This window comes from Arachis ipaensis, chromosome B10, assembly GCF_059453495.1.
Source record: "Arachis ipaensis isolate K30076 ecotype BB chromosome B10, ASM5945349v1, whole genome shotgun sequence".
Lineage (NCBI taxonomy): Eukaryota > Viridiplantae > Streptophyta > Magnoliopsida > Fabales > Fabaceae > Arachis > Arachis ipaensis.
In genome coordinates, this window is record NC_142435.1 from 111,709,791 (window position 1) to 111,736,220 (window position 26,430).

At 43.0% G+C, this 26,430-nt stretch overlaps 1 non-coding gene and 1 pseudogene across 1 annotated transcript; one reads left to right on the forward strand and one right to left on the reverse strand.

The window, feature by feature from the left end:
• Positions 1 to 26,430, forward strand: part of LOC148581320 (uncharacterized) — an 88,936-nt pseudogene that overhangs the window by 42,179 nt on the left and 20,327 nt on the right.
• On the reverse strand, positions 4,929 to 5,035 carry LOC148581321 (small nucleolar RNA R71). Its single transcript, XR_015896600.1, has one exon. It is a non-coding gene; the product is annotated as a small nucleolar RNA R71 (small nucleolar RNA).

Here is a 26,430-nt window from a genome sequence, read left to right on the forward strand (position 1 = left end):
GCCTTGCTAATGAAGTATACAGGTTGTTGTCCACTGTCGTTTTCTCGGACCAATGCTGAGGCTACTGCCCGACTTCCTACTGCGAGATATAATACAAGAGGTTCTCCTTCCCGTGGCCGAGTTAGGATAGGAGGTTGTCCCAGAAACCTTTTGAAATCTTGGAAGGCCTGCTCGCACTATGTTGTCCATTCGAACCTCTTTCCCTTTCTTAGAGTGGCGTAAAAGGGGAGAGATCTTATTGCCGATCCAGCTAAAAATCTGGACAAGGCTGCCAACCTTCCATTGAGTTATTGTATCTCTTTGACACAAGTCGGGCTTTTCATGTCGAGTATGGCCCGGCATTTATCCGGATTTGCCTCGATTCCTCTTTGTGTGAGCATAAAACCCAAGAATTTGCCAGCTTCTACTGCGAATGTGCATTTTGCAGGATTAAGTCGCATACCATGCCTTCTTATAGTGTTGAACACTTGGGTGAGGTTGGATAGTAACGTCTCTTCACTTTGTGTCTTTATTAACATGTCGTCCACATAGACTTCTGTTCATACCCTGGGTCGAGCTACCCGACCTGGGATGACTGGCGACAAAGCGACCGACCTCTTCAGGTCAGGCTACCCGACCTCTTCTCAAGGAGGTCGGCCAAATCAACAGGAGAGCCCAATAAAGGGCCCAAACAGAGGAACACGATCCAAATCCACAGGCCGTACGAGCCTATAGAGATAAAGGCGGTTCCCTTGAAGATAAGCTGACCTCAACTCAAAAGATAAAGATAAGATAAAGATAACTAACTTATCTTATCTAAAAAGGTCACTATCACACCATTATAAATACACTGGAGCACCCAGGTTTAACTCATACTCTGATTCTATGTAAAAACCTGCTTAATACCTGTGCTAACTTAAGCATCGGAGTCTCTTGAAGGTACCCCCCACCCTCCGGTGGCCAAGGATCAGTAGTGCAGCAAGTCCAATAAGTCGGATACAACAACTCCGGCCGTCATCGGCCAGCCGGACACGTTATCTCCGACCAGTATGGAAGATCTCGTCCGAGATCGACCTCCAGTTTCAGGTAACCCTCGGAACATTGGCGCCGTTGCCGGGGAACCTGGAAGTCAACCCATCACCATGGCGGACAACCATAACAACGACCACGATTCAGGTCTGGAAGAGAGAACGCCACACAAGAATGCGGATGTCACACTACAAGACACTCCGGAGATCAACAAAGACAACGACTCACTAAATTCAGGGGCAATAGAAGCGCTCCTAGATCGCCTAAAACAACTGGAAAAAGAAACTCAACAACGGGAAATCGGAAGGGATCTACAAAGAGAGATGCGGCGACGTCGGGAGTTGGAAGAAAAACTACAGCAATTAGAAACCGATCTCAAATTAAAAGCTCCCCGGGCCAATCTTGAAGAAAACTCACGCAAAGAGCAAGACCCGTTCACCAGGGAAATCATGAAAACCAAAATTCCAAAAGACTTCAAACTCCCGGATATGACCCTGTATGATGGCACCACGGATCCCAACCACCACCTCAGTAACTTCAGAAGCAGAATGTACCTCACCGACGCCCCAGATGTTATTCGCTGCAAAGCCTTCCCAACAACTCTCACAAAGACAGCCATTCAATGGTTCGAAAACCTACCCCCAAAGTCCATCTCAAGCTTTGACGATCTAGCTAAAAAATTCCTAGCCAGATTCTCCATTCAGAAAGATAAAGCCAAGCACGTCCCCAGTTTACTAGGGATCAAACAAGGAGATCGGGAGAGCCTCCGCAACTATATGGAGAGATTCAACAAAACATGCATGGACATACAAAGTTTACCCACAGAGGCCGCCATCATGGGACTCATCAACGGCCTACGAGAAGGACCCTTCAGCCAATCTATATCAAAAAGGTATCCGACCTCCTTGGATGAAGTGCAGGAACGAGCAGAAAAATACATCAATATGGAAGAAAACGCTCGGTTAAGAGAGACCTCAAAATCGGGGGCCCCCTACCGAGACAGAGACAAGAAATCCAAGAGGAAAGAAGATCTGATGCCAGGGCATCTTGGCCAATTTCACTGACCTTTTCTTTACTGTTTTTAGGTTATTTTCATGCATTCTCTTAGGAAATAAGCTAGTTTTGGGTAGATATTCACTTACACCTTGATTCAAGCATACATTGTGCATTTTACATTATTTCATGAAAAGGGGAATTTGAGTCAACGTTAGTGACACTTAACATTGTCACTAACGTTGGCAAATGCTCATAAGTGGCCACGTTAGAGTCCACGTTAACTTAGTTAACGTGGCCTCTAACGTTAAAAGGGGGGAAGAAACGCCAACGTTAGTTACATTCAACATTGTCACTAACGTTGGCCTAAGGAGAAACATACCACGTTAACTCCCACGTTAACTTGGTTAACGTGGGAGCTAACGTTGGAAGCAACTACACAACCCCCCAAGGAGCCAGGTTAACTTCCACGTGGAAGCTAACGTTGATGAGTGAAAGAAATGCCAACGTTAGTGACATTCAACATTGTCACTAACGTTGAGGATGGCTAAGCATGGCCACGTTAGAAGCCACGTTAACCTAGTTAACGTGGACTCTAACGTGAGACATAGGGGCACCTTGGAACGTTAGTGACAATGTTGAGTGTCACTAAAATTCTCGAAGGATGGCAAGCCCACGTTAAAGAGCCACGTTAACTAAGTTAACGTGGGCTCTAACGTGGGAACAAAGGGGTCTTTTCAAAGTTATTGGGAATGTTAAGTCTCAATAACGTGTGCGAAGGACTTAGAGGCAACGTTAGTGGCAACGTTTGTGCCACTAACGTTGAAGTTAACGTGGCTTTTACTTAGGAACGTTAGTGAGAAAGTTGATTGTCACTAACGTTCTCGAACTCATATTTTTACTAAATGTTAACACCCCTAACATCTTGAGCTAAAGTCTCTGTGCACTTCACACTTTCTCTCTGCAAGTAAAGCCAAGCCCAAATGAAGAAGAGAACTGCTTCAAACTCAAGATCCAAAGGCCCAAGACTTGAAGAGCCAACTAGAAGCTGAGAAAAGTAGTATATATAGGAGTAGCTTTGAATTGTTTAGGGAGTTCTAAAAAGAGGGGAAAAAGAGAACTACTCTCTGTATTTTACCTTCTCTGCATTCTTCTAGTTTTATGATGTATTCTCCATCTTTGTTTTCATTTTCTAGAGCTATGAACAACTAAACCCCTTTCATTGGGTTAGGGAGCTCTGTTGTAATTTGATGGATCAATACTAATTTTCATTATTCTTCTTCTATCTTTTCTCTTGATTTTACTTGAAAGCTTTCGATCTTCATCCAATTGAGTAGTTATCTTGGAAAAGAAGCTATTCAAACTTAGTTCTCTTCTGAACCTTGAAAGAGGAATGAAGAGATCAAGCTAGAAATACTTTCTCATGCTGGACCAAATTGGGTTTGGATGGGTATGTGACTATAACCCTCTCAATGCTTGATTTGGGAAATGCATGTGGTATAATCAGTGACCATACTTCATCTCTTCTCATGAGCAATTGACCAAGGAATTGGCTATTGATCAAGATTTGAGAGATTGAATTGCAAGAAATTGTAATTCAATCAATTAAGATTGCCAAGGAGATCAATGAGTGCATTGATTGAGGAAGAGATGAAAATGAACTTGATCCGGAGAATTGCAACATCTCCTGAGCCCAATGAACTCTCCATCTCTGATCTTACCCATTCTCTTTAATTTCTGCCATTTACTTTTATGAGCAAATCCCCCATTCCCATTTACAATTCTGCAATTTACTTTCAGTCATTTACTTCCAGTCCTTTAATTCTAGCATTTACTTTTCTGTTATTTACATTTCCGCCATTTTATTTTCTACAGCTCTCAACCCAAATTCTAGATTCGCTCAACTAGAACATTCTTCTAATTAAAGTTGCTTGATCAATCAATCCATGTGGGACTCGACCTCACTCTATTGTGAGTTTTTACTTGACGACAAATTCGGTACACTTGCCGAAGGAAATTTGTTGAGAGACAGTTTCCACCCGCATCAAGTTTATGGTGCCGTTGCCGGGGATTGATTGTGCATCAACAATGATTAAATTGGAAGATCACTAGATTGAGCATTTTTATTTTGTGAATTTCATTTTTTGTTTGAGTGATTTACTTTCTGTTTTAGTTAAACTTTTTCCCTTCCCCCTCTACTCTTTTGTTTTTCTTTGTTATTTTCAAATTCTATTTGCTAACCCACTAACTGTTTGATATATTGCATCACCCACAACTAACAGTAATTCTGACAAAAATACTTTCTGCACCTATCTTTTCTTGCTTGCACTTGATGGTTGTATGACAGGGAGAAGAAGCGGGGCTTCAACTTCCTTCGATTCTGAACCTGAGAGGACCCTCCTTAGATTAAGGAGGGAGGCAAGAGGAAAGAAAGTGGTTGGTGCTGAGGAAGAAGAGGAATTCTTTGAACCAAACATGGAAGACAACATGGAAAACCATCATGAAAGGAGGATCACAACCACGGGGGATGAGGTAGAGCAAATCATGCTGGGGAGGATAGAAGAGTTTTGGGCTCTTACATCAATCCAAACCCAGGAAATTGTGGAAGTAGCATCCAAAAGCCAACAATCCATGTCAACAACTTTGAACTTAAACCACAGCTCATCACCCTTGTTCAGAACAACTGTTCGTTTGGAGGAGGTGTTCAAGAAGACCCCAATCTTTATTTAACCACCTTCCTAAGAATATGTGACACAGTGAAGTCTAATGGTGTTCATCCTGACGCCTATAGACTGCTCTTATTTCCATTCTCACTCAGGGACAAAGCAGCCAAGTGGCTGGAATCTTTCCCAAGGGAAAGCTTGACAACTTGGGAAGACGTGGTGAACAAATTCTTAGCAAGATTTTACCCTCCTCAACGAATCAATAGGCTGAGAGTTGAGGTCCAAACTTTCAGGCAACAAGATGGTGAGACTCTATATGAAGCATGGGAGAGGTTTAAAGACCTAACAAGGAGGTGCCCACCAGATATGTTCAACAAATGGGTGCAGCTGCACATTTTCTATGAAGGGCTCTCTTATGAGTCAAAGAAGGCCGTAGACCATTCATCAGGAGGATCTTTGAACAAGAAGAAGACTATTGAGGAAGCCATAGATGTTATTGAAACAGTAGCAGAGAACGACTACTTCTATGCTTCCGAAAGAGGGAACACAAGAGGAGTAATGGAGCTAAACAATGTAGATGCTCTGTTGGCCCAAAACAAGCTCATTACCCAACAGCTGGCTAACCTTACCAAGAAGATGGAGAGGAACCAAGTAGCAGCAATCTCCACTTCATCAACAACCCAAGAAGGAGTGAATGAAGAAGCAGAGGGTAGTCAGGAGCAAGCCAACTACATTGGGAATTCACCAAGGCAAAACTATGATCCATACTCCAAGACCTACAACCCTGGATGGAGAAACCACCCAAACTTTGGGTGGGGAAGTCAGCAAGATCAAAACCAAGACCAGAGATGTTACAACTCCAACAACAATGCAGCTCACCAACAATTCACACAAAGGACATCTCAACACCCCCACAACAACACTTCTCCACAAGCCTATCAAAACCAAAACAGCACATCTGCTCTGAATCAACCATCACTTGATGACAAGCTCTCTAAGATTGAAACCTTACTTGAAGGAATATGCCAAGAGATTCAAGAAAATAAGGTGTTCAAAGAGGAGGTGCGAGCCAATATTAAGAACCAGGGAGAGACCATTAGGAAGCTGGAATTCCAAGTGGGATGTTTAACTGAGAAGATTCCCAAACCTACTGATGGCTTCCCAAGTGACACGGAGAAAAACCCCAAAGGAGAGCAAAGAAAGTAAGATGGGAAGATTGCAAAATGGTCACTACAAGTGATCAAGAGACTGAAGACAAGCAAGACAAACTTTTCGAACAACCTGAAGATAACTCAACAAAGGAGGAGGATAGAGATCACCAAGAACCAGAAATCTCACAACAAGAGCTGCTGAAGCTCTATGCACCCTTCCCTCAACTGCTCAATGGTGATGTGGGAAAGAGAATATACTCAAGGTTCCTAGACCTGTTTGCATCTCTGCATGTAAACATACCATTCATCAAGGCAATTCAACAAATGCCTGCATTCATCAAGTATATGAAGGAACTTCTTCCCAGGAAAAGCTCACTCAAAGGAGGCCAGACTATAGTGATGAACAAGGAATGTAGTGCCATTATTCAACCTGAGTTGCCTACAAAAAGAAGAGACCCAGGGAGTTTTCACATCCCTTGTGCCATAGGTAAAACTATGTTCGATAGAGCACTATGTGATCTGGGGGCCAGCATCAACTTACTGCCCTTATCCCTGGTGAAGAGGCTGCAGATCAATGAGATAATGCCCACAGATGTAATCATCAGACTGGCTGACAAAACTCAAAAGCAAGCAATAGGAGTGGTGGAAAATGTGTTGCTAAAGGTTGGGAAATACTTTCTCCCAACAGACTTTGTCATCCTGGACATGGAAGAGAGTCACACTCACCCAATCATATTGGGAAGACCATTCCTAGCTACGGCCAGAGCACTTATCGATGTAGAGAAAGGGGAGCTAATATTGAGAATCCATGATGAACGACTCAGCTTCAATGTTTTCAAACTCTCACAAGAAACAGATCAAGAGGACAAGGAACTAAGCACAAATGATAATGAGACACTGAAAGAGGAGACAAGCACTGAAGCACAGCCAGTTCATTCTGAGATCCCCTTAATTGATAAACAAGGAAAACAGCAATTGCCATAGCTCAAGGAAAAATTGGAGGAACCTAAACCTCTAGAGGCAGGTAAAGAAAGCATCACAACTCCTTTAGAAAAAGAGGTCACCGAGGGCAAGGCAATCTCAAAAGAAACAAAGAAGAAGGTACCAAGGAGGTGGAGGAACAAGAAGATCCCTACGGAAGACTTCTCTCCAGGGGATAGAGTTGTCTCAGCTTACTTCCCAGATATTACCCCTAATCTCCCCACTGTACCATCTCAGTTACCTAAGGTCTTCACTATCAACAGAGTTCTTTCCCTGGAACATGTAGAAATCATTGATCCAACCAATGGATATAAGTCCACAGCAAGAGGGGAGGACTTTAAGCACTACCAACCACCCTGATGAGGGAAAAACGTCAAGCTAATGACGCTAAAGAAGCGCTTCATGGGAGGCAACCCATGTTTTATATGTTTTTAAAAAATAGTAAAAAAAAAGCAATATTCATAAATTCTAACCCAAACTTGGTGATGTCCTTATTGTGCAGTATATAGTGAGGAACAAGTTTGGTGTTCAAAGCAAACCAAGATGCATGCTAATCTTGGGAGCTTTGAACAAAATTTTTCATCACAATGCTTCAAACTAAGTTTGGTGTCACCCCATGGTGCCACCAAAATGCATAAAGGGACACACACTTAGTTAGTTAATTATAGCCGTAAAGGCTAAATTGTCTTTTTGATATTATGTCTCACTTTCCTTATGTTATCTTTATAGGAAAAGAAAAGAAGCATTAAAAGGGATGGATTGGACAACTAAACAAAGAAGGATCGGACACTACAAAAGGAAGGGCTACACACTTGTTCTAAAAAGGGAATACATTGGAAAATGTTGCCATGCAACATTGGAAAAATGGAACCCCTGAAAGACCGAGCAATCTCATTCATAAAGTGATGATCCTTGTCTTTTATCCATGCATCTCCCCAACCGTCCATCAAGTAACCACTCCATCAATCCACACCCTCCATTCTCTCACAACTTCTCTATATAAATGACCCTTGTTCCGTACCCACCTTCATTGTCATTACCCAATCTTCACCACTCTCCATTTTGGTACAAGACACTCCCTACCCCATTAAAAACCTTTTTCCCACCTCACTCTCTTCATTGCAATAAAACCCTAAACAACCAAAAATCTCCACAACTTTGCCACCTTCACATATTAACTATCATTCATGGTGTCTTCGGGTTCTAAAAGAAGGAAGGGAAAGGAACCCATGGAAGAACACCCATATGATGAAAAGAGATTTAGAAGCTTGCATCATGCATTGCAATACGGGTGGATGGTTGATAAGGAAATTATTTATGAGCTGGGATTTCAAGTTAAAAAGACTGAGTGCCCCGAAATCACAGAGAAGATAGAAAGGAGAAGATGGGAGCTCCTCACTGACCCGATCATTAAGGTGAATGCAAACCTCATAAGAGAATTTTATGCAAATGCGGTTCGATATGATAAGAAGGATGAGTCTTATACAAGCTTTGTGAGAGGAAAGATGGTGGACTTTGGTCCCATGAGTGTCATGAGGGCATTAAAGTTACGGTCTATACAGTTTGAAGAAGAAAGCTATCACTCAAGATTGGACAACCCCAATTATGACCAGATTCTGCAAGATATTTGTGTACCAGGAGCTGACTAGGAAAGGGGTGCGGGAAATAAACCAAAGTTCATCAAGAGAACAGATCTCACTCCTGAAGCCAAGGGGTGGTTTGAGCTAGTGAGAAGGTCTATTCTCCCAGCTGCAAACAACTCGGAGGTGAATGTCAAGAGAGCCACAATGGTGCACTGTATACTGAAGGGAAGAGAAATCAAGGTCCATGAACTCATAGCTGAAGGTATTAGAAAGATGGCAGAGAAAAGCGACTCAAGAGGAACGTTAGGTTACCCCAGCACTATTTACCGAATATGCAAGAAAGCTGGGGTGGTTTTTGAAGATGAGAACCCCATGTGGATAAAGGAAGGCATCCCAATAACTGTACGAAGGATGAATGCTGCAGCATCCCCTTTGCCTCAACGGAAGCAAAGGAAGAGGACAGCCCCTCAAGTAGTGGAAGGACAAGTCTTAGAGGGTCAAGCACAACAGACCTTGGACATGCACCAATTGCAGGAAGCCATTGATGGCTTGTCTAGACAATATTTGGAAAGCCAAGGAGCACAGAAAGAGCTTCAACTACAGATGATGGGGCAGCAAGAGGAAGCACTCTCAAGATGGATGACTCAGCAAGGTGAGTGGCAAAGGCAAATGATGGAACAACAACTAAGTCAAGGATAACAATGGGGAGAAACATTCAACAGGATGGAACAAAGGCAAAACGAGCAACAAGAATCCATCCAGAGGCTAATCAACATCCAAGCACATCAAAGGGCACACATACATGAGATGCATCGAAGACAAATAGAACAGGCAGAACTATTAGACGAGCAAAGGGCATTCGCAGAAGGAGTTTACATGAGCGAGACAGGACATCACATAAACACTCAAGCCAGGCTCGGATACTTAGTGGGACAGCTGCCAATACTGCATCCAAGAATAGCCAGGTATGAAGAAATGAAGGATGAATTAGCACGAGAGGAAAGACAAAGGGTGGAAGAGAGTCATGAGTCAGTGAGGAAGGCACTTGAGGATTGGAAGCAAGCAAGATTGGCACGGATGCAAGGAAATGCAAGAGGAAACAAGGAGGACAAGTAAGGAAAAGAGCATGGACATCCACAACATTAAAAGGTGGTGGAGTTCCTTCTTTATTCCACCTTTCTCTGTGTTTTAAATAAGGAAGATCTTGTATGAAATAGAACTTGCTTCCATGTTATGTTTAAATCTTTTTAAATTCTGTCTTTTAAGTTTTCTTTCTGAATAGGTGTATGTGTGCTAGTCTTTATGTCACTGCATCCTCCTTAACTTACTTGTATGCTTGTCCCTTTAAATCAAATGAAGAGAGAATGTTTATGTTTCAAAAGACCAGAGTGGAGTTCATACTATGGAGTACATTCATGAGTTTGTGGTATGATCATAAGTTAGCTAAGTTGGTTCAACCATAAGGTGGGATGACAACTATCTGGCCTGAATACTTTGCTTTGAATATACTCATGAGACTAAGTATATGACAAGATCCTAATAAGAGAAAGAGAAAAGAATAATGAAAGTGGAAAAATAAAAGAAAAAAGAGTAAGTAATAAGGCTAGGCACCAATGGTTTTGATCTTAAGATATGTGTCTGTGGTGTTCCTGTGTGAGGGATCTACTTGGATGAATAAGCTCTTAGGGGTGCTTTATCACTTGGTAACTTGGGTTAACTAACCCGGGATTATCAGCTGAAAGTCCATTATCAAGAGTAACCCTCACCACAGAGCATTTAGTAACCCAAAGAGGTACTGGACACCAAGGTCTCAAGAAGGAAAATAAATGAACTATATGCCTGTGGTGTGTATGTATGGGGGAGAGACTTGAGGGAGTAAGTCCTTAGGGGTGCTTCAACACCTAGCACCTTGAACCAACTGGTTTGGGAGTGTTAGCTGAAAGCTTATCTTAAAAAGTTGCCCCCTTACAGAGCACTTAGCCTAAGAACACCAATAAGCTCTGAAATGACAATAAAGGGATCAATGAATAAAAGTCTCATGGGATGTAAGCAAAGTGAGTGTTTTAGGACATGATAAAGGTCTGAAAGCTAGTAAAGGAATGAACCTAAGTTGCTATGCATGAAACCACCATAAAATCAGTGATATGACTTCCACAAGAATGACTCATCTCTCTTGGCATTCCATTCATCATTCTCTTGTTCCAGTACTTGCTTAGGGACAAGCAAGCTTTAAGTTTGGTGTTGTGATGCCAGGGAATCTTGGCCAGTTTCACTGACCTTTTCTTTACTGTTTTTAGGTTAGTTTCATGCATTCCCTTAGGAAATAAGCTAGTTTTGGGTAGATATTCACTTACACCTTGATTCAAGCATACATTGTGCATTTTACATTATTTTATGAGGATTTTGCATGAGTTTAGTGACAAATTATATGTTGCATTGCCCATGACTTGGACTAGAACTTTGATGCACTCTATTGCTTGATTTCAGGACCAAAGGAAGCAAGGAATGGGAGGTAACTTGCAAAGTTAATGAGAAAAGTGATTGCCAATAACGCTCTCGAAGCCATCATTGACCAAGTTAAGAGTCACGTTAACTAAGTTAACGTGAACTCTAACGTGGAGAGGGGAAGTTGAGCCAACGTTAGTGACACTTAACATTGTCACTAACGTTGGCAAATGCTCATAAGTGGCCACGTTAGAGTGCACGTTAACTTAGTTAACGTGGCCTCTAACGTTAAAAGGGGGGAAGAAATGCCAACGTTAGTGACATTCAACATTGTCACTAACGTTGGCCTAAGGAGAAACATACCACGTTAACTCCCACGTTAACTTGGTTAACGTGGGAGCTAATGTAAGAAGCAAGAGTGGTCGACAACGTTAGTGACACCCAACATTGTCGCTAACGTTGGAAGCAACCACACAACCCCCCCAAGGAGCCACGTTAACTTCCACGTGGAAGCTAACATTGATGAGTGAAAGAAACGCCAACGTTAGTGACATTCAACATTGTCACTAACGTTGAGGATGGCTAAGCATGGCCACGTTAGAAGCCACGTTAACCTAGTTAACGTGGACTCTAACGTGAGACATAGGGGCACCTTGGAACGTTAGTGACAATGTTGAGTGTTACTAACGTTCTCGAAGGATGGCAAGCCCACGTTAAAGAGCCACGTTAACTAAGTTAATGTGGGCTCTAACGTGGGAACAAAGGGGTCTTTTCAAAGTTATTGGGAATGTTAAGTCTCAATAACGTGTGCGAAGGACTTAGAGGCAACGTTAGTGGCAACATTTGTGCCACTAACGTTGAAGTTAACGTGGCTTTCACTTAGGAACGTTAGTGAGAAAGTTGATTGTCACTAACGTTCTCGAACTTATATTTTCACTAAACGTTAACACCCCTAACGTCCTGAGCTAAAGTCTCTGCCCACTTCACACTTTCTCTCTGCAAGTAAAGCCAAGCCCAAATGAAGAAGAGAACTGCTTCAAACTCAAGATCCAAAGGCCCAAGACTTGAAGAGCCAACTAGAAGCTGAGAAAAGTAGTATATATAGGAGTAGCTTTGAATTTTTTAGGGAGTTCTAAAAAGAGGGGAAAAAGAGAACTACTCTCTGTATTTTACCTTCTCTGCATTCTTCTAGTTTTATGATGTATTCTCCATCTTTGTTTTCATTTTCTAGAGCTTTGAACAACTAAACCCCTTTCATTGGGTTAGGGAGCTCTGTTGTAATTTGATGGATCAATACTAATTTTCATTATTCTTCTTCTATCTTTTCTCTTGATTTTACTTGAAAGCTTTCGATCTTCATCCAATTGAGTAGTTATCTTGGAAAAGAAGCTATTCAAACTTAGATCTCTTCTGAACCTTGAAAGAAGAATGAAGAGATCAAGCTAGAAATGCTTTCTCATGCTGGACCAAATTGGGTTTGGATGGGTATGTGACTATAACCCTCTCAATACTTGATTTGGGAAATGCATATGGTATAATCAGTGACCATACTTCATCTCTTCTCATGAGCAATTGACCAAGGAATTGGCTATTGATCAAGGTTTGAGAGATTGAATTGCAAGAAATTGTAATTCAATCAATTAAGATTGCCAAGGAGATCAACGAGTGCATTGATTGAGGAAGAGATGAAAATGAACTTGATCCGGAGAATTGCAACATCTCCTGAGCACAATGAACTCCCCATCTCTGATCTTACCCATTCTCTTTAATTTCTGCCATTTACTTTTATGAGCAAATTCCCCATTCCCATTTACAATTCTGCAATTTACCTTCAGTCATTTACTTCCAGTCCTTTAATTCTAGCATTTACTTTTCTGTTATTTACATTCCCGCCATTTTATTTTCTGCAACTCTCAACCCAAATTCTGGATTCGCTCAACTAGAACATTCTTCTAATTAAAGTTGCTTGATCAATCAATCCCTGTGGGATTCGACCTCACTCTATTGTGAGTTTTTACTTGACGACAAATTCGGTACACTTGCCGAAGGAAATTTGTTGAGAGACAGTTTCCACCCGCATCAAGATCGACAAGGGGAGAAAATCAAAAAGTACCATAATTACACTCCTCTCAGGGCATCCCTGGTCGAGATATACAAAGAAGTATACCATACAGAAAAAATCCCCCCAGCACGGCCACTCAAAGGCAAAAAGGGAGGAGGAAACCGGAAAGAATATTGTGAATACCACCGAGTCCGAGGACACTCTACAAACGAATGTTTCGACTTAAAAAATATCATAGAAAAATTAGTGAGAGAAGGAAAGTTAGATCGATTCCTGGCCACCCGAGATGATGATCAAAGAAAGAGAGGAAGAGATGAGGATACTGAACGAACAGAACGATCACCTCGGACACCAGAAAGACATGTCCACATGATACATGGCGGATTCACAGCAGGTGGGATCTCCAAATCCTCTCGCAAAAGATATCTCAAAGAAGTATATCATGTCGAAGGAAAGGAGGAAGCACTCAACATCCCAGCAATAACATTCACTAAAGAGGATGCATCCGGCGTCATCGCAGGACACGACGATCCCATGGTCATCACCATCATATTAGCAAACGCCAACCTACACCGCACCTTAATAGACCAAGGGAGTTCTGCCGACATCTTATTCAAAACAGCCTTTGATAAACTCGGCTTGGAGGAAAAAGAACTTCAAGCATATCCAAACAGTCTGTTTGGACCAGGAGACACCCCGGTTCGACCACTAGGATACATACCACTACACACAACCTTCGGAAGAGGGAACCAATCCAGGACCCTCAAAATAGATTACATTGTGGTCGACGTAAGTTCAGCTTACAATGCTCTCATAGGTCGGACAACACTCAACGAACTCGGCGCGATAGTTTCGACCCCACACCTATGTATGAATTCTCAACACCAAAGGGGATAGCCACGATAAAAGCAGATCAAAAAATGGCACGTTGCTGTTACAACGAAAGCCTAAACCTCAGAGGCAAATGAGAAGAGTTCCACACAATCGAGCTGGGCGGAGTTCAACGACGAGAAGAACTTCATCCCCAGCCAGAGGGTGAGATAGAAAAGATTCAGATCGGGGACACCTCGGAAAAAATAACCAATATCGGCACAATCCTAAAAGGAGACTCAAAGGAATTACTAATACAGTTCCTGCGAGATAATGTCGATCTCTTTGCATGAAAAGCCGTAGATATGCCTGGCATAGATCCTAAGCTGATGTGTCATAAGTTGGCGATCTATCCAGGATCTCGACCGGTACAGCAAAGACGAAGAAAACTTGGGCCAGAACGATCCTAGGCTGTGGAAGAACAAGTACATGCACTACTGGAAGCAGGATTCATAAGAGAAGTCAAATACCCACTATGGCTAGCCAACGTTGTCTTGGTGAAAAAATCAGATGGGAAGTGGCGAATGTGCACCGATTACACCGATCTCAACAAGGCTTGTCCAAAGGACCCTTACCCACTCCCAAATATCGACGCTCTGGTAGACGCTTCCTCCGGATATAAATATCTCTCGTTTATAGATGCATACTCGGGATACAATCAGATCCCCATGTATCCACCAGATCAAGAAAAGACCTCGTTCCTAACACCGAAAGCAAACTACTGCTACATTGTGATGCCTTTCGGTCTCAAGAACGCGGGAGCTACTTATCAAAGGCTAATGAATAAAGTCTTCTCGGATCACATCGGAAAGATCATGGAAGTCTACGTCGACGACATGTTAATAAAAACACAAAGTGAAGAGACATTATTGTCCGACCTGGCCCAAGTATTCGACACCATAAGGAAGCATGACATGCGACTCAATCCAGCAAAATGCACCTTTGCGGTAGAAGCAGGCAAATTCTTAGGTTTCATGCTCACACAAAGAGGAATTGAAGCAAATCCGGACAAATGTCAGGCCATACTCAACATGAAGAGCCCAACCTGTGTCAAAGAAGTGCAGCAACTCAACGGGAGATTGGCAGCCCTATCCCGATTCTTAGTAGGAGCTGCGATAAGATCTCTCCCCTTCTATGCTACTTTAAGAAAGGGAAGGCAGTTCGAGTGGACGACAGAATGTGAGCAAGCCTTCCAAGACTTTAAAAAGTTCTTAGGATAGCCACCTATCCTCTCCCGACCACAAAAAGGAGAACCACTCATATTATATCTCGCAGTAGGAAGCCGGGCAGTAGCGTCAGCACTAGTCAGAGAAGACGAAGACGGACAACAACCCGTCTACTTCATTAATAAAGCACTACAGGGATCCGAGCTGAACTACCAGAAAATAGAAAAATTTGCATATACTCTCATTCTAACATCTAGACGACTCCGCCTTTACTTCCAGGCCCACACCATCAAAGTTCGCACCAACCAGCCCTTGAAAGGAATATTGCAGAAAACAGATTTAGCAGGTAGAATTCTACAATGGGCAGTCGAGTTGTCAGAGTTCGACCTCCAATATGAAGCTTGGACGGCCATTAAGTCACAATATCTGGCCGATTTTATCGCAGAATTCACAGATGCCCTAAAAACCCTCACAGAGTGGAATCTCTATGTGGACGGTTCTTCAAATAAAACTAGAAGCGGTGCAGGAGTGATAATAGAAAGCAACCAGGGAACCCAAGTTGAGCTCTCCCTCAAGTTCGGGTTCCCGGCTTCGAATAACCAAGCAGAATACGAAGCACTGCTAGCTGGTTTGAAGCTGGCTGAAGAAGTTGGAGCTTGGAAACTCAACATCTACAGCGATTAACAAGTTGTCACATCACAAATAACAGGGAGCTACCAAGCCAAAGATCCCACCATGAAAAGGTATTTAGATAAGACCAAGCAACAACTCAGACAAATCGGGGAATATAAGATATACCACATACCCCGAGAACAAAATGCCCGAGCTGACGCACTCTCGAAACTAGCCAGCACCAAACCAGGGGGCAACAATAGAAGCCTCATCCAGGAAATGTTACAGAACCCGTCAATCTCAGAAGAGGAAAAAGTCCTAGCCATAACAAACCAGGACCAAGGATGGATGACTCCCAAAATTAACTACCTCAGAGTAGGAACACTCTCCACAGAAGAAAAAGAGGCAAAAAGGCTAAAAAGGGAGGCACAGTACTACACCATTATAAACAACATCCTGTACAAAAGGGGGATCTCAGTACCATTACTGAAATGCGTACCGACCTCCCACACAAAGGAAGTGTTAGAAGAAGTACACGGCGGCATTTGTGGCAATCACCTCGGAGCACGAGCTCTAGCCAAAAAAGTGCTCCGGGCGGGGTTTTATTGGCCAACTCTACAGAAAGAAGCTACAGAATTTGTAAAGACATGCTCACCATGTCAGAAACACACCAACTTTCACATTGCCCCACCAGAAGAGCTCATCAGTGTAACTTTCCCTTGGCCGTTTGCAAGGTGGGGGCTCGACCTTCTTGGCCCCTTCCCCCAGGGGTCAGGACAAGTTAAATTTCTCATAGTAGGGGTAGAATATTTCACAAAATGTATTGAGGCAGAGCCCCTAGCCAATGCCACCGCTCAAAGAAGCTGGAAATTCCTATATAGAAACATTGTCACAAGGTTTGAGGTTCCACACTCTATCACCACGGACAATGGCACCCAATTCACAGACACAGGCTTCAGGAGACTAGTAGCCGACTTAAATATAAAGCACCAATTCACCTCTGTCGAACACCCTCAAGCCAATGGACAGGCCAAAGCCACCAACAAAGTCATATTGGCTGGGTTGAAACGGAGACTACAAGATGCAAAGGGAGCTTGGGCCGAAGAACTTCCACAAGTCCTATGGGCATATCGAATAATGCCACACTCCACCACAAATGAATCACCATTTCGACTAGCATATGGAGTGGAGGCAATGATCCCAGTAGAGATCGAGGAAGGGTCATCCAGAGTGGTCCACTACAACGAAGAAGCCAACTCCCAAATTTAGAGGGAAGAACTCGACCTACTACCTGAAATTCAAGAAAGAGCCCGGATCAGGAAAGAAGCACTAAAACGACGGATGGCTTTCAGATATAATCAAAGGGTAGTGCCGAGAAGTTTCGCAGAGAATGATCTCATCTTAATCTGAAATGATATCGGAACAACTCAACCAGGAGAAGGAAAGTTGACAGCAAACTGGAAAGGACCCTACCGAGTTGTAGAAGTACTCGGGAAGGGCTATTACAGACTGTCCGAACTCAACGGACGAGAGCTTCCCAGGTCATGGCATGCTTGCAACCTAAGAAGGTACTACAGTTAGCAAGGTAACAGATCTCATTATTGGATGCACTCTTTTTCCTGAAAAAGTTTTTTTAATGAGGCACCAAGTTGAGACCCAGACACTATCCGACCTGAAGGGATGAAAAAATTCCCACATGTATATATTTTGCACTTTTACTTCGAATAAAGTTTATTTAGATATTTCTACAAGAATTCAAGACGCATTAATCTGAAGAATTCATCGTCCGATTATAAAGCGACAGGTCGGCAGAAAGTGAAAAACAATTTCACTGCACGACCACGATAAAGACAAACCGTCTGATAAAGGTGAAAGCGCGATTCACCCAAAGGACGATCTAAAGATGCCAACCACTTTCTACAAATTGGCAAAAATGAACACAGAATAATGTAAGAAGTTATCGAAAGCAATCCAAAAAAGAACCTGACGAGGTCTTATGGATAGCTAAAATAATAACTTAAAGACTGGCCGACGTCCAGAAGTCGGACTAAGTCAACCCAAGTTATAAGTAAACCCTGGAAAGAGGTCTGGCCAACCCTATTAAAGAGGATTACTTTAACTTAGAAGGTCTCGACCTAACAAAGTCAGCCCAAAATAAAAAGGGTTATAAAAGTAATCCTTGAAAGAGACCTGATAAAGGTCCAAGAAAGATTATTACAAAAATAACCTAGAAAGAGATCGACCTAACGAAGTCGGTCTCCTACAACGAAAAGTTACAAAAGTAATCCCTGAAAGAGACCTGACCAAGGTCCAAGAAAGAGGATTACGAAGTAACTTAGAAGAGATCGACACAAAGAAGTCGGTCTCCTACAACGAAATGTTAGAAAAGTAATCCCTGAAAGAGAACTGACAAAGGTCCAAGAAAGAGGATTACGAAGTAACTTAGAAGAGATCGACATAAAGAAGTCGGTCTCCTACAACGGAAAGTTATAAAAGTAATCCCTAAAAAAGACTTGACAAAGGTCCAAAAAAGAGGATTACGAAGTAACTTAGAAGAGATCAACACAAAGAAGTCGGTCTCCTACAACGGAAAGTTATAAAAGTAATCCCTGAAAGAGACCTGACAAAGGTCCAAGAAAGAGGATTATGAAGTAACTTAGAAGAGATCAACATAAAGAAGTCGGTCTCCCACAAATCGGTTATAAAAGTAATCTCTAAAAGAGACCTGACCAAGGTCCAAAAAGGAAGATTACTCTAAATACTTGAAAAAGATCGACATCGGTCGACTACTTGGAAAAAGATAAAGAAGTCGGGCATGGATTGTTAAATCGGATCCACACATCGACAACAAGCCCTCAAAGAAGCCAAGATAGGCGCAAGCAAATGTGACGTAAAAGCCTCAGGGTCAGACCCAAAAGCTCAGAAGCTATTCGTTGTGTTTTTAAATAATGTTGCTAAACAAGCAACCAGAAAGAGTGTCAATAAAATAAACTAAAGAGTTTTAAAGCCCACAAGCCGGGCCAACTACAAAAATATCCAACATAAATCAGCTAAAGGTTAGAAGGCTTCTTAGCAGCATCAGTCTGAGGAGAAGGAGGGCGAGCCTGGAGGGGAACAGCATCCACAGTACCATCGTCCCAGTTTAAAATCTGACAGTCAGGATCAGAAGCAGGAGGGTCGACCTTGGCAGGAGGAACAATAGGCGCTGACGCCTTGGCAGAAGACACAGGGAGGGGATCGACCTCATCATCATCATCCCCATCATCAGGGACAATCTTGCCATCCCTGACAATGTTGTCCAAGCTAAAGGGAGTGAGATCGGCTTCGGGAGTAATAAACCGAACTTGCTCCTTCAAGTTCTCGTAAGCAGCAGTCACACTGCCAACGAGATGACTTTGGAGCTCAGAATAATCTTCCCGGACACTGTCGAGCTCCCCCCTCAGACGCAACATCTCCCAATAGGATGTAACGTAACTATCCTTGTGCATCATGGCTGTGTCCTCAGCCAACCTCAAAGAAGCTGCCAGTGATTGAGAACTCGCCTTCTCGTTCTCTAAGTCCTTCTCCAGTTTGGCTACCTTTACCTCAAGTTTCTCCTTCAACTCCCTCATCCGATCAAACTCTTGTTTTGCCTCCTCCATAAATGCTTTAGTGGCATGGAGAGGGAGATTCTGAGCAGTCCGATATATGGCGGCCGCCATAGACGCCATCTTTACGTGATTTTGGGCCTTAAATTCCAAGTGATGGAGGATGGACACATCATCCGTAGAGAGGGAGCCATAAGGACCGATTTGTTGATCCACAAACTCAATGGCATTGAAATCAGGAGCATCAAGGTCAAAGGGCTCGGCTGTTTTTTGTTTTTATTGGGAGGAGCAACAGATGGAGCGGCCGAAGTAGGGTGAGGATCCACCAAACGGACTCGGGGTGTAGGGACCATCTTCTTCACCCCAGGAGAACTCGGCACTGATGGCTTCTCGCGGATTTGGGAGGACCCCTCCCCAGCCGCCTTGGCCGCAATATTCCTAGCAACAGTCGCCCTCTACGCCCTCTTAAAAGCTTTCATAGCTTCATTATTCTTCATTGTCTCTGCAAATAAAACAGAAGTCAAGCTACAAGTCGGATAAGTCAGAAAGACAGCTACAAGCAACATAAACAGATAAACACAAGATACCCAGTTCAGTTTGAAGAAGAGAAGGATTGTTTAGAAATTTCTGTGTCGAGATGGGGAGGATGACCCCAGTGATCTTCCAAGACAGTCACGAAGGCTCGTTTAGCCTCATCCAGCGTTTCCCACGCATATCTAGAGACCCTCACATCTTTTTGCCATTCCAAGGGAAAAGCAGGTTCGTCATTTTCATCCAGAAAAAAGGGGCGAGCTCCTTCAACAGCTCGAACTTTGAAAAAGTAGTTTTTAAAATCACAGAACGACTCGTCAAACATGGAAAAGACCTTCTTTCCCTGGGTGGAACGGAAGGAGACCCAAGCTGACTTCTTTTTTACCACACCGGGCTTAGTCAAGACAAACAAATAGAAAAAGAGAGATTGGGAAGCAGGAATACTAAAACCATTGCACAACAATTGGAAAATTTTTATGAAACCCCAGGAATTGGGGTGAAGTTGAGAGGGGGCAACATTACAGGACCATAACAGATCGGTTTCAAATGGAGTAAAAGGAAGGGTGATACCCAGCGGACCGAAGAAAAAATCATAAACATAAAAGAAGGGGCGATCATCAATAACCCGAGTAGAAAAGCAGACTCTTTCATCAGAAGAGGGAGGGACAAGCTCATAGTTCTTCTCATCACTGGAATTACTACAAACACTATGAAACTGTCTAAGCTGTGCACAAAATTCAGAATCAACCAGAGAGACACACATAAGAACCATCGAGTCCACCCAATTGGCTATACCCTCAGGAACCCGGGAAGGCATCTCTACAACGTTATTTCAGGAAGACATGAGGCCAACTAAACCCTACAAAAGAAAAGAAGAACGAATTACTCAAAAACATCTCGGCGGGCGAATACACAGAAAAAGGAAGCCCCAAGACTCAAACTAAAACTCCTGGGGCATCCTTTGGAGGCAGTAACAAGGTGAGGTATCAAGAAAAATCTACTTACGTCCCGGCATCCCGCAAACAAGAATAGAAGACCTCAAAACAGCAAGCATTTTTCATAGGAGAAAGACAAAACACAAACAAAACAGAAAATTATCTTCCTACAGTCTATCAGCAAGAAACAACAGCAAACATACCAGGCAAAAATCATCAAAGATGCAACCTTTTTTCAGAATCAAACAAAATTATCATTCCCAAAGCTTCAAAATCAAAAGCATTTCACAACATGCAAAAACCCTAAAGGTATCAAGCAACAGGAAAAGCAACAAAGACCATGCAAAATATGAAGAAACTACGAAACGCACAGTGATCAGGCACAGCAGAAAGTAGAAAGATCCAAACTTTTCCCAACTAAGATAAAAACTTTCTCAAAACAGGCATAAAAATGACAGAGGAGGAAAAATCGAACCTGGAAAATAGAAGAAAACCTCGAAAGAAAGCTGAAGAGCAAGAAGCGATAGAGCCACCCTTCGAACGGAAAAAATTCGCCGGAAGAAGACAGAAGGAGAAACCCAGAATCACTCCTTTTCCACAGAAAGCAGTAGAAGAGCAGGCGTCGCAGGAAGAAACTATGAAACGCTAAGGAAAAACAGAAAATGAGAGAGTAAAGGGAGAAGTTACGAAGAGAAACGAAGAAGAGAAACCATTTCTGATGACAAAATTCAAAATAAAACCAAGGGAAACGGGGCATTTGAAGTCAATTAATGAGGGTATTAAACCCTCGCACGTTTCCAAAGCGCCGATATAAAAGCGCGCACTTTTAAAGGAAAACGTTCCACATTCAAAAAGACTCTACAAAGAAAGAAATCGACAAAATGCTTGAGTTCGGCTTCGCCAGAGAAGGACAGAAGTCAAAGACTCGACCTCAGCAAAAAGACCGAGCTCAAGCAGGGGCATTGTTCATACCCTGGGTCGAGCTACCTGACCTGGGATGACTGGTGGTGCACGAAATTGTGATCTCCAGGCTCGAACAAATCCTGGTAATGGCTCCAAAGCTTGGTGCTCTGATCTTAATTCATGATTGTCACAACTTCGATACAACTAACCAGCAAGTGCACTGGGTCGTCCAAGTAATACCTTACGTGAGTAAGGGTCGAATCCCACGGAGAATGTTGGTATGAAGCAAGCTATGGTCACCTTGTAAATCTCAGTCAGGCAGATATAAAGTGATAATGGTGTTTTTGAATATTATATAATAAAATAGAGATAGAGATACTTATGTAAATCATTGGTAGGAATTTCAGATAAGCGAATGGAGATGCTTTTCGTTCCTCTGAACCTCTGCTTTCCTGCTATCTTCATCCAATCAGTCTTACTCCTTTCTATGGCTGGCTTTATGCAAGGGCATCACCGTTGTCAGTGGCTACATCCCCTCCTCTCAGTGAATAATATGCTCACGCACCCTGTCACGGCACGGCTATTCATCTGTCGGTTCTCGATCATGCTGGAATAGGATTCACCCTCCTTTTGCGTCTGTCACTAACGCCCAACAATCGCGAGTTTGAAGCTCGTCACAGTCATTCAATCATTGAATCCTACTCAGAATACCACAGACAAGGTTTAGACCTTCCGAGTTCTCTTGAATGCCGCCATCATTCTAGCTTACGCCACGAAGATTCTGGTTAGGAGATCTAAGAGATATTCATTCTAGCTTAATTCATGTAGAACAGAAGTGTTTGTCAGGCACGCGTTCATAAGGGAGAAGGATGATGAGCGTCACACATAATCATCACCTTCATCACGTTCTTGGGTGCGAATGGATATCTTAGAAGAGAAATAAGAAGAATTGAATAAAAAACAGTAGTACTTTGCATTAATCTTTGAGGAACAGCAGAGCTCCACACCTTAATCTATGGAGTGTAGAAACTCTACCGTTGAAAATACATAAGTGAAGGTCCAGGCATGGCCGAGATGGCCAGCCCCCTAAAACGTGATCAATAGTCTCCTAAGATGAACAATGGATTAAAACTGAGACCAAAGATTCCTAATACAATAGTAAGAGGTCCTATTTATAATAAACTAGCTACTAGGGTTTACATGAGTAAGTAATTGATGCATAAATCCACTTCCTGGGCCCACTTGGTGTGTGTTTGGGCTGAGCCTGAGTGTTACACGTGCAGAGGCCATTTGTGGAGTTGAACGCCAGTTTCTGTGCCAGTTTGGGCGTTCAACTCTGGTTTTGGATCCTTTTCTGGCGCTGGACGCCAGATTTGGGCAGAAGGCTGGCGTTGAACGCCAGTTTACGTCGTCAATTCTTGGCCAAAGTATGGACTATTATATATTGCTGGAAAGCCCTGGATGTCTACTTTCCAACGCAATTGGAAGCGCGCCATTTCGAGTTCTGTAGCTCCAGAAAATCCACTTTGAGTGCAGGGAGGTCAGAATCCAACAGCATCAGCAGTCCTTTTTCAACCTCTGAATCTGATTTCTGCTCAAGTCCCTCAATTTCAGCCAGAAAATACCTGAAATCACAGAAAAACACACAAACTCATAGTAAAGTCCAAAAATGTGAATTTATCATAAAAACTAATGAAAACATCCCTAAAAGTAACTAGATCCTACTAAAGACATACTAAAAACAATGCCAAAAAGCGTATAAATTATCCGCTCATCAACTGGCGACAAAGCGACCGACCTCTTCAGGTCAGGCTACCCGACCTCTTCTCAAGGAGGTTGGCCAAATCAACAGGAGAGCCCAATAAAGGGCCCAAACAGAGGAACACGACCCAAATCCACAGGCCGTACGAGCTTATAGAGATAAAGGCGGTTCCCTTGAAGATAAGCTGACCTCAACTCAAAAGATAAAGATAACTAACTTATCTTATCTAAAAAGGTCACTATCACACCATTATAAATACACTGGAGCACCCAGGTATAACTCATACTCTGATTCTATGTAAAAACCTGCTTAATATCCGTGCTAACTTAAGCATCGGAGTCTCTTGCAGGTACCCCCCCACCCTCCGGTGGCCAAGGATCAGTAGTGCAGCAAGTCCAACAAGTTGAATACAACAGCTCCGGCTGTCATCAGCCAACCGGACACGTTATCTCCGACCAGTACGGAAGATCTCGTCCGAGATCGACCTCCAGTTTCAGGTAACCCTCGGAACAACTTCCATGATTTTTCCGATGTGATCTATAAAGACCTTATTCATTAATCTCTGATAAGTAGCTCCTGTGTTTTTAAGTCCGAAAGGCATGACTATGTAGCAGTAGTTTGCTTTTGGGGTTAAGAATGAAGTTTTTTCTTGGTCGGACAGGTACATCGGGATTTGATTGTATCCTGAATATGCATCCATAAACGAGAGGTATTTATATTCAGAGGAGGCATCCACCAAAGCGTCGATACTTGGGAGTGGGTAAGGATCTTTAAGGCAAGCTTTGTTGAGATCAGTGTAGTCGGTGCACATCCGCCACTTCCCATTTGATTTCTTCACCAAGACGACGTTAGCTAGCCATAGTGGGTACTTGACTTCTCTTATGAATCCTACCTCCAGTAGAGCTTGTACCTGCTCTTCCATAGCTTGGGATCGTTCTGGTCCGAGCTTTCTATGTTTCTGTTGTACTGGCTGAGATCCTGGGTAGACTGCTAGCTTGTGGCACATTAACTTGGGGTCTATGCCTGGCATGTCTACAGCCTTCCATGCAAAGAGGTCGACGTTATCTTGTAAGAATTGTACGAGTGATTCCTTTGTGTCTCCTTTTAGGATTGTACCGATATTGGTTGTTTTGTCCGGGATATCTCCGATCTGGACTTTTTCTACTTTACCTTCGGGTTGTAGGTGGAGTTCTTCTCGCCTCTGAACTCCACCGAGTTCGATAGTGTGGAATTCTTCTCCTCTGCCTCTGAGGTTTAGACTTTTGTTGTAGCAGCGGCGCGCCGTCTTCTGGTCTGCCTTTATTGTAGCTATCCCTTCTGTAGTTGGGAACTTCATGCATAGATGTGGAGTCAAGACTACTGCGCCGAGCTGATTTAATGTTGTCTGACCTATTAAGGCATTATAAGATGAACTCACGTCGACCACGATGTAGTCTATCTTGAGTGTTCTTGACTGGTTTCTTTTTCCAAAGGTCGTGTGTAGTGAGTTGTATCCAAGTGGCTGAACTGGAGTGTCTCCTAGTCCGAACAGGCTGTTCGGATATGCTCTGAGTTCTTTTTCTTCCAGGTCGAGTTTGTCAAAGGTAGTTTTGAACAAGATGTCGGCGGAGCTTCCTTGGTCTATCAGTGTGCAGTGGAGATTTGCGTTTGCTAGTATGATAGTGATAACCATGGGATCGTCATGTCCTGAGATGATGCCAGATGCATCCTCTTTGGTAAAAGTAATTATGAGGATGTCGGGTGCTTCCTCTGTTCCCTCGACGTGATATACTTCTTTAAGATATCTTTTGCGAGATGATCTGGAGATCCCTCCTCCCACAAATCATCCGTGTATCATGTGGACATGTCTCTCGGGCGTACGAGGTGGTCGTTCAGCCCGTCCGACATCTTCATCCCTTCTTCTTTTTCTGGGATCGTCTGCTCGGTTCGCTAAATACCGATCTAACTTTTCTTCTCTTACCAGTTTTTCTATGATATTTTTTAGGTCGAAACATTCATTGGTGGAATGTCCATAGATTCGATGATATTCACAATATTCAGCCCGGTTTCCTCCTCTTTTTTTGCTTTTAAGTGGTCGAGCTGGAGGTATCTTTTCGGTATGGCATACTTCTCTGTAGAGATCCACAAGGGACACTCGAAGAGGGGTGTAATTGTGGTATTTTTTGATCTTTTCCCCATGTTGATATTCTTTCTTTTTGGACTCTTTCTCCTTATCTCGGGAAGAGTAGGAGAATCCGGTTTTTGAGGTCTCTCCTAGTCGAGATTTTTCCTCCATGTTGATGTACTTCTCTGCTCGTTCTTGTACTTCGTTCAGAGATGTGGGATGTTTTTTTGATATAGATTGGCTAAAAGGTCCCTCTCGCAAGCCATTAATGACACCCATAATAGCGGCCTCTGTTGGTAGACTTTGTATGTCCAGACATGCTTTATTGAATCTTTTCATGTAGCTACGGAGACTTTTCCGATCTCCTTGCTTGATTTCTAATAAACTTGGGGCGTGCTTAGCTTTGTCTTTCTGGATGGAGAACCTGGCTAGAAACATCTTGGCTAAGTCGTCGAAGCTGGAGATGGACCTAGGGGGTAGGTTGTCAAAACATTTAATTGCCATCTTTGTTAAAGTAGTCGGGAAGGCTTTGCAACGGACTGCATCTGAGGTGTCAATAAGGTACATTCGACTTCTAAAATTGCTAAGATGATAACTAGGATCTGCTGTGCCATCGAATAAAGTTATGTTGGGAAGTTTGAAGTCCTTTGGGATTTTGGTCCTCATGATCTCCTTGGTGAATGGGTCTTGATCCTTATGGGAGCTATCTTCGTGACCGGATCGAGTAGTTTTGGCTTTGAGATCTGCTTCGAGTTTTAGGAGCTTGTCTTCTAACTCGCGGCGTCGCGTAACTTCCCTCCGTAAGTCTCTCCCCGCTTCTCGTTGATGCTCCACCTCTTTTTCAAGCTATTTTAAGTGATCTTGAAGTGCCTCCACGACTCCCGTATTTGGTGAATTCTTGTCGTTGTTAGGTTGAGGAATAACTTTTGGTGTGGTATCCACATTTTTGTTCGGCGTCCGGTCTTCTAGATCAGAGTCGTGATCGTTGTCATGGTCGTCCGCCATGGTGATGGGATGACTTCCAGGTCCCCGGCAACGGTGCCAATGTTCCGAGGGTTACCTGAAACTGTAGAC